Genomic DNA, 13,388 nt, shown 5'->3' on the forward strand with positions numbered 1-13,388 from the left:
CAGCCATATCCTCCTTCCTTTACTTTATTGAGACTTACACTCTCCTGCTTTGCTTTCTCTTTCTCCAAATGACGTATCTCCATCACATACTCCATGAATTTCTGCTCATTCACCACAAAGGCCTTTGAGTGTTACTGTTCCCACAGTTCAGTCCATGCCTTCACCTCCTCTTCCAGCTGGGGCCCTAAACACAGACACAATTACTACTACCAAACCTCCTTCCTATCATTAAGACCCCAATGACTTTGGTCTTCTACTTCTTCTCTAAGGGAGCAGATGGAGAGAATTAAAGGAAGGTGATGTGCCTGGGCAGGCAGAGTGTTACAGCAGAAGGTCACAGCCTTCCAAATGCAGCTCCATCCCTTATTGTGTGACCTTGGGGAGACATTTAACTTTTGGGGCCTCAGTTTCCTCATCTGTAACAGGAGGGGGTTGGACAAGATGATCTCTAAGGTCCCTTCCAGCTTATGATCTAGGACCTTCAGGAGCCAGACCACCAAACATGGTTCATTTACAACATCTGAGGATGAAAGATTGCGATGAACAAGACCCACCGCCTTCTCCTCCTCTTCCTCCTCCTCCTCCTCCTCCTCCTCCTCCTCCTCCTCCTCTTCCTCTTCCTCCTCCAGGTCCTGTTTGGGTGGTGCATGGTGACCCAGGAAGCCTGGAGCTCTCTCAAGCTGTCATCTATCAAGCTAACATCAGTCCAGGTTGGGACTGCCTCCAGTGGTGGAAAGGTAATTTGGTAAACTTTGATTTTGTATTCCAGAGAAACAAAGGTGAAGGAGGGCAAACATCACTGCAACACATTTTCCATGAGGTTGGGCAGGGTTCACTTCAGCTTTATTAATTCAACCATTAAAAAACAGTGCCAGCATTCTACAGGATTTCTACCTACTCAGAGGCATTTGCATGAAGTGAATTAATTCTTGGACAAAAAAATCTCAAGTGGCCAGTTTTCTGCAGTGAGGAATGTGCTCTGAGGTTTTCATTGGGAGACCCAAGAAGCAATATATAGTTTAGAGAGAGGTTTTAGGAGCTTGGCACTTTGCCTCTCTTCCTTCAAAAGGTTTGTGCCTCCATTTGTAAATGGGCTCAGATCTGAAGCTTTTCTGTGAGGACAAAAGACTTTCAATGAGAACGTGGGGCCAGTTAAAAAATGCTAGCACAACAAGAAATTGTTTCTTGAAACTGTACTTTTTAGGAGATGGAAAGTGAAGGACCAGTAAGGTTCTTTCTCCATATTAAAGCTATGCTATGAGAATAGAAATTGAAAGTAGTCCCAACTCCAGTGGAGCCTCCCAAGGGTGTAGGTGAAGGCAGCAAGAAGTGGTGGGTGGTATTTAGAAGGGTTCATAGCCAGGCCAAGTTCAGAAGCCTAGTGTGCCCCAAGGGAAGAGGGGATACTCTGTTGTGTTCAGGACCATGGATGACACACTCAGACAACTTCAATTTCCCTCCCTCCAAAAATCAAGAAAATTACCTCAAACTGTAAGAAAAGCTTCCACCTGTCTTCCTACTTCAGAATGCCTTCAAACAGCTTTCTGTGAGCCTTGTAGTAGCTAACCCTAAACTCACTTCATATGCGTGAGTTCCATGTCATGCAACTGCAGCTGGGTCTCTGTATAATCCTCTGCAAAGGGCAAATGGTCCAAAGGAAGCAAATGACATCTTTCTCTTTACCATTTCAAAAGCATTACAATAAAGTCACCCGTTCTGAAAACAATGCATCCCATGATGAGTAAAGCCAATTTCTTCCTTAACTTGCTGACATGTGGCCTCCATCTACTAAAACGATGTCTTTAGTCAGATTCAATGGCTTTTCTTCCTCAGTTTGAATTAATCAATAAGCATTTACTAAGGGCCTACTAAGTGCCAGGCACACAATCTCTAGTTCTATCAGAGGAAAGAGACATAGAGCTATAAGTATCAACAGAATGAACAGAAACTAAACACCAGGTAGTTAGGGAGGGAAGGCAGGCACCAGTAATGGGGAAGGATCAAGAATGGCTCCATGTGGAAGGAGTTCTTTGAGCTATATCTTAAAGGAAGTGAGGGGATTTTATTTTTTTGTAATTTAGTATTTAATTTTCCCCAAGTTACATGTAAAAACAATTTTAGTATTTGTAAGTAAGGTGAATTTTAGTGTAAGTAAGGTAAATTTTAGTGTGCGTAAGGTGGATTTTTGGTATTATTTCTTAGAGTTCAGTTTCCCAGGATCCATGGCCATAACAACCTCAGTTTCCCAGGATCCGAGGCCATAACAATCTCTGTTTCCCAGATATCAGATATGAGTTCCCAGGCTCGTGGTTCAAAACATCTCCACCATGCCTGCCCAGCATTATATAATGATAAATTGTAAAAACATGTGTGCTGAAACTGTAAACTTCCACTGCAACTGCATATTAAGATATAAGGATGAGGTGTTTTAACCTTTGAGGCTATTGCTGGCAATATGCCTTCTTTATCTGATGTCCTATAAAATAGGTGGTCAGTGGTCAATGAGTTGGGGAACCTTTAGGATTTAATGCACAAGCTGGGTTGCTGTGTGTGCCTTGATTGGCCCCCATCAAGGCTTGGGAGAGGGGAATCTGTGTTTGCCTCAACTGGCCCCCATTGATGCTTCTGGGGATTTAGGGGAACCCTTTAGGGTTGAATGCACAAATTGTGCCAGTCTCGACTGGCCCCATCCAGACATAGGGTAGTTGCCCCACCTTCTCGCTGGCCCCTGCAAGAAGGGTGATTAGGGAATGCAGGAGGAATTTGTGGTGCTTTCTTTATCAGCAATACTGTGTTAGAGAAGACTAGACTAGAATACAGCTTATTATTAACCCCTTTAAAGCTGTCTTTCCTGTCTGACCAGATCAAGAGGGAACCTGTTAGAGGTTGGAGTCCAAGCCTCCAGTGCCTCCTGTGTATCATCTGTCTAGCAGTATTCATTTTTAAAACTTTGAGTTCCAAATTCTCTCCCTTCCTCCCTTCCCACTGCCTCCCCTCATTGAGAAGGGAATCAATCCAATATAGGTTATACATGTGTAGTCATGCAAAACATTTCCATATCAGTTAGAAAAAAAGGCTTTTATTTCTGGTCTTCATCTGATGGGTAACTTGACCTTTTTGCCCTTGTGAAAAAGGGTCCCTTCCTACATCCAAGCATACCCAAGATAATTACAAAGCTCTTTTTATAGTTATCTTGATTTGAAACTCTTGCCCTGAACTCCATTGATCAGCATTCCAGGGTTTACTAAACCTCACCCCCATATGGGTCTCCACACCAGAAAGAAATTCCCTTAATTGAATAAAGGCCAAACACAGGATGTTTTAAGCTTCTTTCACCATTAACAGAAGAGTGATAAAATTTTCCTCTGGCCTTTGAAGTAGTGATTTTATCTAAAGTACCAGGCAGGAGTTGTTTGCCTATAGATATTCCAATAAGAAGGCACCCACACCCTTGTTGAGAGAAGTGTTAACATTTCCAAGACTTCTTAACCCATTTGTTTTCCTGCCTTCCCCAACAAATAAAAGATCTTCTTTCATATGACATCTTCTCTGTGGAAACAAAACCTCAGTTCATTTCTTAAAATCCCTCCTTTTTTTTTAATCATTTTTTTGTTTTCACATCAAATCTAATCAATACTTCCTCACTTTCCTTCCCATATGAATTCTTCCCCTCATCCATCTCTTCTTTAAGTAGGAAGGGGGAGAGGTTGATTGACACATTGACAAATTAAAAGGGGGCAGTCCCCTTTATAAATACAGAGACTCAAAGGAAAAACAATAATGAGCAACCAATTGTTCCTTTAAGATTCAGAAGTCTCTTCTCATACAGATGTCTGGCTGGGAACCTCATCTGATGAAGTATTCTGGTCTGGTCTCCAGGACATCTTAGCATCTTCTTGTAGAAATCTGCTTTTCATGTCCACTCTCCTACAAAACTGACCTTGGCACAATTTTAAATTACCATTGCTAATCCTTATACTTTTATCATTTCTACAAAATGAACATTGGAACTTTGGCCAATTGTCATATTTAAGAAATTCACATTAGAGCCCCATTTCTTACACTTTACATTAATCCATTATTCATTCCCCGACCAGGAGGATGAGACCTCACTAAGGAATTAATAACAGGTTCCAGTACAGACATAAATATATTAAGTAATCAATTTTTAACACAGTACATGAAGCAATAAAGCAATTCCAACTTCTGGTCATGTTATGCTTCTTTTAATGTATTTACAAGACCACAAACCATTCTTCTTTTAACATTAACTAATTCTAACAAATATGATATTGAATAAGTACAGAATCATATCCTGATTTCACAAGCCCTTGACTTAATTGTCTCCATAATATCACAAAGAACTAAAGGACCCTAACTTATATAGGAATATATATATGAATAACAAATATGAAGGTTGAATAGTTAGTCGTTGTTTGGGCTAAAATTCTAAGCCTAATAACTCAATCTCATACTTACATCTTACTATAGCAACCTCACATGCTCCAGTAATAATCTTAGTATATAATAGATTTGGTATTATGCTTACCAAACTTTTGATTATAGAAATTTGCCATTAAATGGGTAGGGACATAACTAAAGCAAGGGAACAAAATTTCCCTAACTTCATGACAATTTAAGGTATGTCAAATTGCAAACTGCATTGAGCCAGGCTGCCAGGTGTCAGTGGGGAAATTGAGTCAGAAGAATCCTATCTCAGCTCATGCTGAACAGTCATTCTCCCAACCTTCCAATGAAATCACTCCCTGCAGTTCATACCTGCACCTCACAGGATTGCTAGGATCATGGATCAGTGGCTCAGATGGCATTTCTTGATAATCACACCTGGAGTCAACCTCAGAATAACACTTAACAGTCCCATAAAATCATGAATAGCAAATTCCAATAATTAGTTTCAGATATGACTATAATCTCACATTGATTAAGGAACATCTTTAAAGTGAGCCTTAAGTAGCTTGCATGCATTTCTATACTTCTTCTAGTTCCTGATTAAATAATAACATAAACTCAAATTTTCCATTTCTCCCATAAAACTTTCTAGGTCTTTGGGTACCACAACTTCACGATAGTAACAAACTCTGACAGATACTCTTCTCTATATCTAATTATTCCCATAACATTCAGAAAGAATGCTCTATTCCAGGGATTTTATTTTTTTTCACATGACTATTATTACCCATTCAGATTGAAAACAGGAAGATTTCACATACTTGTATTATGCTCACATTTTTCAATGACTACTCGTTTTGATTACAGAAACCTGCCATAAAACAGGAAGCATCACAGCCTTCCACATGCATCCACCTTACAGCCAGACTCAGGAATAGTCAGGTGGAAAATATTCCTTTTCAAAGGAACAAAATGGGGAAACTGAGTCAGAAGTATCCCATCCCAGGCAGAGGCTAGGACTGTCCTTTCAACTTTTCCTGGATGCAAAACTCCACCTGTTCTCTCTGAGTAGCTAATGGCATCTACCCCACATGGTGCATTCTTTTACATCAGATGGCAAGTCTCATTAATCAAAACTTTACCAGGACTCACATCTTAAATTTTAAATTTGTCCTAAAAGCAAATGAGTAAAAAATCAATTTGCAAATTCTCAGCTAATCCAAGTTCCTTGTTAAAGAACTAACACAAGTTCTTTTTTCTTGCAGCTAATGACTTTGCCCACACAAATGGTTTCCAGGCATCTGGGCAAGTTTACGAAATGATGGGAACTGACACAGACCCCAGGGAGGGGCTGATCCTGGTATCCCTGCTTGCCAGCCCCCACAAAAACAGGAAGAGTGGGCAAGAAACAATCTGGATAAGGCTTTCATCCAATCCCCTCCTTTCCATACACATTAATTAATTAACAATCTTAGGTTTTAGCATTAAAAGCGTACTCCTAAATAGTTTAGTTAACAATCTTACAACTTTCTGTAACCTTTTAACTACAGGTAAAGGTAGAAATACCTGGTTTCCTAAATGGTAGTTATGAAACATTATATGCCCTTCAAAGAGTAGGTGTTTCCAAGAGATGCCAATCAACCTTGATTGGTCCATATGCTGGGAAAGGAGCTATATTAAAACAAGGTCTTGAGTAGTGGCCTAGGTCACTTGGTCCTGACCAAAGAGACATCAATTTCCGTATCACTTAACAAGAGGAAGAATCAATATTTTTCCAGACCTGTCTGGACAACTCTGTGAGTAGGTATAGGCCCATTTAAATTGGATCTTAAAAAATCCTCCTGAAGAAGGACTGGACTTTGAAAGAAAAGGGGGTGGGGAATGAAGAGATGGTGAGGACCTGTTTCAAAATTCCTTACTCAGTCTCCTAGTTTATTTTCTAACCTGAAGGCATCCCAAACTCTCCTCCCCCTATCCTGAAAAACCACAGAACTTCTTGCCTCCTCCCCCCATCCTGGGTCAGAAAATTTCCCTGTCTCCCTTACCTTACATCTGCTTTCCTTATCCTGTCCCTAATCTTTTAATCCTCTACTTAAGCATAACTTCCCAAACATCCGGGTCCCACCCAGAGACTGAAAATTCACAGTGGGTTTGAACTACAATAAATTAGCTTACAAATAGAAATTTAGTAGGCCTCCTAAAAATCATGCAAAAGATTTTACAAAATCTTTCTTCCAAAAGTATTTTCCCTTTCTTTAAAAATAGTTCAAAATTTATCTTGATGTTAAGAGGAATAATCACTGAACTTTCATGAAGAAAATCAGTTGGACAGCTTTAAAATGATAGGTATCTCTCTCCTCCTTAAAGCAAAAATAAACCTTTAAACATTGGAATTCATTATACCTAATTTGGTGTAAAATGGCCTTAAGTAACAAATTCCAAAAATATTATAACAAACTAAATTCCTAGTTATTACAGAATTCCTAAATATCACAAAGTTCCCAAATTTTCTGTTCACAAAACCTCCTGTACACAATTGACAAAAATTACAAGAGAAGATCTTACAAAGTCTTAGTTAACAATCTCACAAATGCTATAGGTGAGGGCAAAACAATTTTAACTGAAAGTTCCTTTTAAATAAAGACAAAACTTGGAAGTTTATGATTTCTTAAATTACAGCATATGGTCTGCTTAACCTATTCATCATTTTTCTCTAACAGTACAATTCTTTTTTGTTTTTTATTTTGTGTTAGCAATCAAAATGGGCTCTTAGCACTCAGTTCAACCAAGTGCCCTTGAAAAGTTTGGCCTTTGTTTCCTTGATTTGATTGGGAGTCCTTGGTGACCTCCTTGCCCCAGGGGAGGGCCTAGTTTACACATGGGTTTGAGTGGCATGTTTGGGACATCAGAGGCTTTTGGACCACGTGGGTTTAAGTAGCCTCTTTGTGACAATTTCAGGTCATGTGGGTGAGTCGCATGAGTGACTCACCCCTGACCCTGAAAAAGATATAAAACCAGGGGTTGGCTTTCTAATTTTTGGAGCTCTTACCCACAGTCGTGGTGGTGCATGTGACTGTGGGCCAGCCCTTGTTATGAGCTCCTGGGCTGAACTTAGATGTTGGTAACTATGAATTGTATTTGGTCTGTCTGTCGGATGTTTTTAATTTGTTTGTCTTTGCTCCAAAGTTCAGGGTGCTGGTTTTTTCCCCTGAACTAAGTGAATGGTATTTGTGTGCTGGATTAAAGTAAACTTGTCAACCCCTTAACATTGCTTTCCTTAGTAAAGCAGATCAAAAGAACCTGGGCTTTGGCAGCATTCTTGTTGTTGGGCTTGTGCTGGTCTTTCACCTCCACAACAGCTGCTAGCCAGATTGTTAAAACAGATTTTTATATAATTTATGAACTTTAAATATCAACAAAATCAGTTATATCAATTAAGCATACTTTACAACTGTTTACATTTGAATGCATGAATTTAAACATAAAATATACTTAAGAAGTGATCAGTTCTTCCTTCTACCTTTTACCTTTCCTTTTATCTACTCATCCTTTTAGAGACAGCTAGGAGATGTAGAGCATCTGGCCTGGAGTCAGGGAAAGTCATCTTCCTGAGTTCAAATCTGGCCTCAGACATTCACCAGCTGTGTGACCCTGAGCAAGTCATTCAACCCTGTGTACCTCAGTTTCCTCATCTGTAAAATGAGCTGGAGAAGGAAATGGAAAGCCACTCCAGTATCTCTGCCAAGAAAACCCCACATGGGTTCACAAAGAGTAGGACATGACTGAGCAACAAACTCAACTCTTCATTTTGCCATATCTACAGCTAGGTCCTGTTTACTGAAAATAATGAATCTGCTGAATTGGTCATATGTATTTGAATTCTTAGTATTTGAAGTTATAGTTATGTAAAATATGGCAATTAGTTCCAGTTCAGTGAAATTATACAGTGTGGACTGGAATAATTTGACCACTTCAGGGAACCTATTGCTCACAATAAACTAATTGGGACCTACCTAGGTGTAGTGGTACAGGCCAGTGATTTAATCTTCATAAGGAGCTTTGACATCAGAAACCTCCATCTATCAGTGCAGAATGATAACTGCTCTGTGACTTCTGGCCTTGGAGAGTTGTCTGGGACACTGACAAGTCAAGTGATGTATTCAGGATCACACAGTAGCATCTGTAGGAGGTAAAACTTGAACCCAGGTCAACTTGATTTGAGGGCTGAACCTCTATCCACCAGACCACACTCCCACAGGTATTGGTGCAAACATTCTCTGTTTTTATGGTTAAAGTCGGTGTGTTTAGGATTCCTCTGCTTCTGCTTTCTTTGTGCCAGATTGTTTCAAACAGGTTTTTCCAGATTTCTTTGAATTCCTCATACCTCATGGACTTTTTTTTAAAAAAGTATTTTTTATTTTTAGTTTACAACACTCAGTTCCACAAGTTTTGGAGTCCCAAATTTTCTCTCCCTCAGTCTCCTCCCCCCTCCTCCCTCAAGATGGCATGTAACCTGATACAGGTTCTACATATACCTTCACATTGAACTTATTTACATAATAGTCCAGTTGTAAAGAAGAATTATAACCAATGGAATGAATCATGAGAAAGAAGAAACAAAACCAAAAAAGAAAGAAAAAATAAAAGAGAGCAAATAGTTTGCCTGAATGTGCATTTAGACTCCATAATTCTTTCTCTGGAAGTGCATAGCTTTTTCCATCATGAGTCTTTTGGAGCTGACTTTGAACCTTGCATTGATGAAAAGAGCCAAGCTTATCAAAGTTAGTCATTACAGACACAGTGTCTGTAATTGCATATAATGATCTCCTGGTTCTGCTCCCCTCACTCAGCATCAGTTCATATAAGTCTTTCCAGGTTATAATGAAGTCTGCCTGCTTGTCATTTCTTATAGCACAATAGTATTCCATTACATTAATATACCACAACTTGTTTAGCCATTCCCCAATTGATGGGAATCCCCTTGATTTCCAATTCTTTGCCACCACAAGAGCTGCTATAAATAATTTTGTAGATACTGGTCCATTTCCCACTTGTGTGATCTCTTTGGGATTCAGCACTGGAAGTGGTATTGCTGGGTCAAAGCGTATGCACATTTTATAGCCCTTTAAGCATAGTTTCAAATTTCTCTCAACAGTGGCTGGATCAGTTCACAACTCCAACAGCAATGTAGCAATATTTCAATTTCCCCACATCCTCTCCAGCATGTACCATTTTCCTGTTTTGTCATGTTAGCCAATCTGAGAGGAAAGATGTGGTACCTAAGAGTTGTTTTAATGTGCATTTCTCTATTCAATAGCAATTTAGAGCATTTTTTCATATGACTATAGATATCTTTAATTTCTTCCTCTGAAAACTGGCTGTTCATATTCTTTGACCATTTCTCAATTGGGGAATGACTTGTATTCCTATAAATTTGACTCTGCTCTCTGTATATTTTAGATATGAGGCCTTTATAAGAGACACTGGCTGTAAAGATTATTTCCCAATTTTCTGCTTTACTCCTAATCTTGGTTGCATTGGCTTTGTTTGTACAAAACCTTTTCAATTTAACAAAAAAAAAGGTCCGTTTTTCATGTCATAATGTTCTCTATCTCTTGTTTGGTCATGCATTCTCCCCTTTCCCATGAATATGTCAGGTAAACTATTCCTTCCTTGCTCTCCCAAACTGGTTATAGTATCAGCCTTTATTCCTAAATCATGAACATATTTTGACTTTACTTTGGTATATGGTGTAAGGTATTGGTCTATTCCCAGTTTCTGTTTGCATAAATTTTGAAATTTTCCTAACAGTTTTTGTGAAATAGTGAATTCTTAGCCCAGAAGCTGGATTCTTTGGGTTTATCAAAGAGTAGATTGCTATAGTCATTGACTACTGTGTCTTGTGTACCTAACCTATTCCACTGATCCACCACTCTGTTTCTTAGCCAGTATCAAGTAGTTTTGATAACTGCTGAATTATGATACAGTTTAATACCTGGTATGGCTAGGGCACATTCACTCGCATTTCTTTTCATTGATTCCCTTGATATTCTGGACCTTTTGTTTTTCCAGATGAATTTTATTATTTTATTCAGCTCTGTAAAATAATTTTTTGGTAGTTTGATTGATATGGCACTGAATAAGTAAATTGATTTAGGTAAAATTGTCATTTTTATTATATTAGCTTAGCCTAACCACAAACAACTGAAATTTTTCCATTTATTTAGATCTGATGTTATTTGTGTGAAAAGTGTTTTGTAATTGTGTTGATATACATCCTGGGTTTGTCTTGGGAGGTAGACTACCAAATATTTTATAGTGTCTACAGCAATTTTAAATGGAATTTCTCTTTCTATCTCTTGCTGTTGGGCTTTGTTAGTAATATATAGGAATGTCAAGAATTTATGTGGGTTTCTTTTATACCCTGCAACTTTGCTAAAGTTATTTATTGTTTCAAGTAGATTTTTACTTGATTCTCTAGGATGGTCTAAGTAAATCATCATATCTGCAAAGAATGATAATTTAGTTTCTTCTTTGCCTGTTCTAATTCCTTCAATTTATTTTTCTAGTCTTATTTCTACAGCTAACATCTCTAGTACCAAATTGAATAATAGGTGTGATAATGGACATCCTTGTTTCACCCCTGATCTTACTGGGAATGCATCTAACTTATCCCCATTAAATATAATGCTTGCTGATGGTTTTAGGTAGATGCTACTTATCATTTTAAGGAAGACTTTGTTTATTCTTATGCTTTCTACTGTTTTTCAATAAGAATGGGTGTTGTATTTTGTCAAAAGCTTTCTCTGTATCTATTGAGATAATCATATGGGTTCTGCTAGTTTTGTTGTTGATATGATCAATTATGCTGATAGTTTTCCTAATGTTGAACCAACCTTGCATTCCTGGAATAAATCCTACCTGCTCAGAGTGTATTATTCTCATGATAAGTTGCTGAAATCTTTTTGTTAACATTTTATTTAAATTTTTTTGCATAAATATTTATTAAGAAAATTGCTCTATAATTTTCTTTCCCTCTTTTGACTCTTCGTGGTTTAGGTATTAGTACCATATTCGTGTCATAAAAAGAATTTGGTAGGAGTCATTCTTTGCCTATTTTCCCAAATATTCTATAAAGTATGGGAATTAATTGTTCTTTAAATGTTCAATAGAATTCACATGTAAAACTGTCTGGCCCTGAAGATATTTTCCTAGGGAGTTCATTGATGGCTTGCTCAATTTATTTTTCTGAGCTGGGGTTATTTAGGTATTTTATTGCCTCTTCTGTTAACCTAGGAAATTTATATTTTTGTAAATATTCATCCATTTCCTTAAAGTTGCTAAATTTATGGGCATACAATTGGGCAAAATAATTCCTAATTACTGTTTTAATTTCCTCTTCATTGGAGGTGAATTCACCCTTTTCATTTTTGATGCTGGTAATTTGGTTTTCTTTTTTTTTAATCAAATTGAACAAAGGTTTGTAATTATATTGGTTTTTTCATAAAACCAGCTCTTAGTTTTATTTATTAGTTCAACAGTTTTCTTGATTTCAATTTTATTAATCTTTCCTTTGGTTCTCAGTATTTCTAATTTGGTCTTTAATTGGTGGTTTTCAAGTTGTTCTTTTTCTAGATTTTTCAGTTGCATCCCCAATTCATTGATCTCCTTTTTATCTATTTTATTCGTGTAAACATTTAGAGATATAAAACTTCCCCTAAGAACTCCTTTTGCTGCATCCCATAAGTTTTGCTATATTGTCTCATTATTGTCATTCTCTTGAATGAAGTTATTAATTGTATCTATGATTTGTTCTTTGACAAACTCATTCTTTAGGATTAGATTATTTAGTTTCCAATTAATTTTTAGATTATATTTCCATGGTCCTTTATTACAAGTACTTTTTATTACATCATGATCTGAAAAGGATTCATTGACTATTTCTACCTTTCTGCACTGGATTGTGAGATTTTTATGCCCTAGTACATAGTCAATTTTTATGTATGTGCCATGTGCCATGTGCCACTGAAAAAATTGTATATTCCTTTCTATCCCCATTCAGTTTTCTCCAGAGGTCTATCATATCTACCTTTTCTAAAATTCTATTTACCTCCTGAACTTCTTTCTTGTTTATTTGGAGGCTAGATTTATCAAGTTCAGAGAGGGGGAGGTTGAGGTCCCCCACTAGTATACTTTTGCTGTCTATTTCTTCCTGTAACTCCCTTAACTTCTCCTCTAAGAATCTGGATGCCATACCACTTGGTGCATATAAGTTAAGTAATAATATTGCTTCATCACCTATGGGGCTTTTGGCAAGATATAGTTTTCTTCCTTGTCTCTTTAAAGTAGAACTATGTTTGCTTTTGTTCTGTATGAGATTAGAACTGCTACCCCTGCTTTTTTTTTACTTCAGCTGAAGCATAATATATTCTACTCTAGCCTTTTATCTTTACCCTGTGTGTATCCCCCTGTTTCAAATGTGTTTCTTGTAAACAACATATTGTAGGATTATGGTTTTTAACCCATTCTGTATGCCTGTACACAGACACAGACACACACATATGTCTGTGTATATATATATATATATATATATATATATATATATATATATATATATATGTATGTATGTATGTATATATTTTCTACATTCCATATATTTCCAACTCTCCTGATCTTCACTCAGATCACCTGTGCCCTCCTTTATATTTGAAATAAGATAAAAGAATCACACTTGCCCAATTCAATTCTGTCCTGCTTTTCTGCATTTTTTAAAAGAAACTAGACAGAGTTAAATGCCTAATAATTTAATCGCATTTTTAAACACACCACTGATCTGCTAAAGTGATCCCATTATCATACAGAAGACCCCCCCCCTTATCTTTGCAGTTTTAAAACACTTTGCCAATATTAGCCACATTGATTTAATACAGACATAAAAATACAGATTTTTATCCTTTTGGATCTAATTAAACCTGAAT

The sequence above is a fragment of the Trichosurus vulpecula genome, assembly GCF_011100635.1.
Source record: "Trichosurus vulpecula isolate mTriVul1 chromosome X unlocalized genomic scaffold, mTriVul1.pri SUPER_X_unloc_3, whole genome shotgun sequence".
Lineage (NCBI taxonomy): Eukaryota > Metazoa > Chordata > Mammalia > Diprotodontia > Phalangeridae > Trichosurus > Trichosurus vulpecula.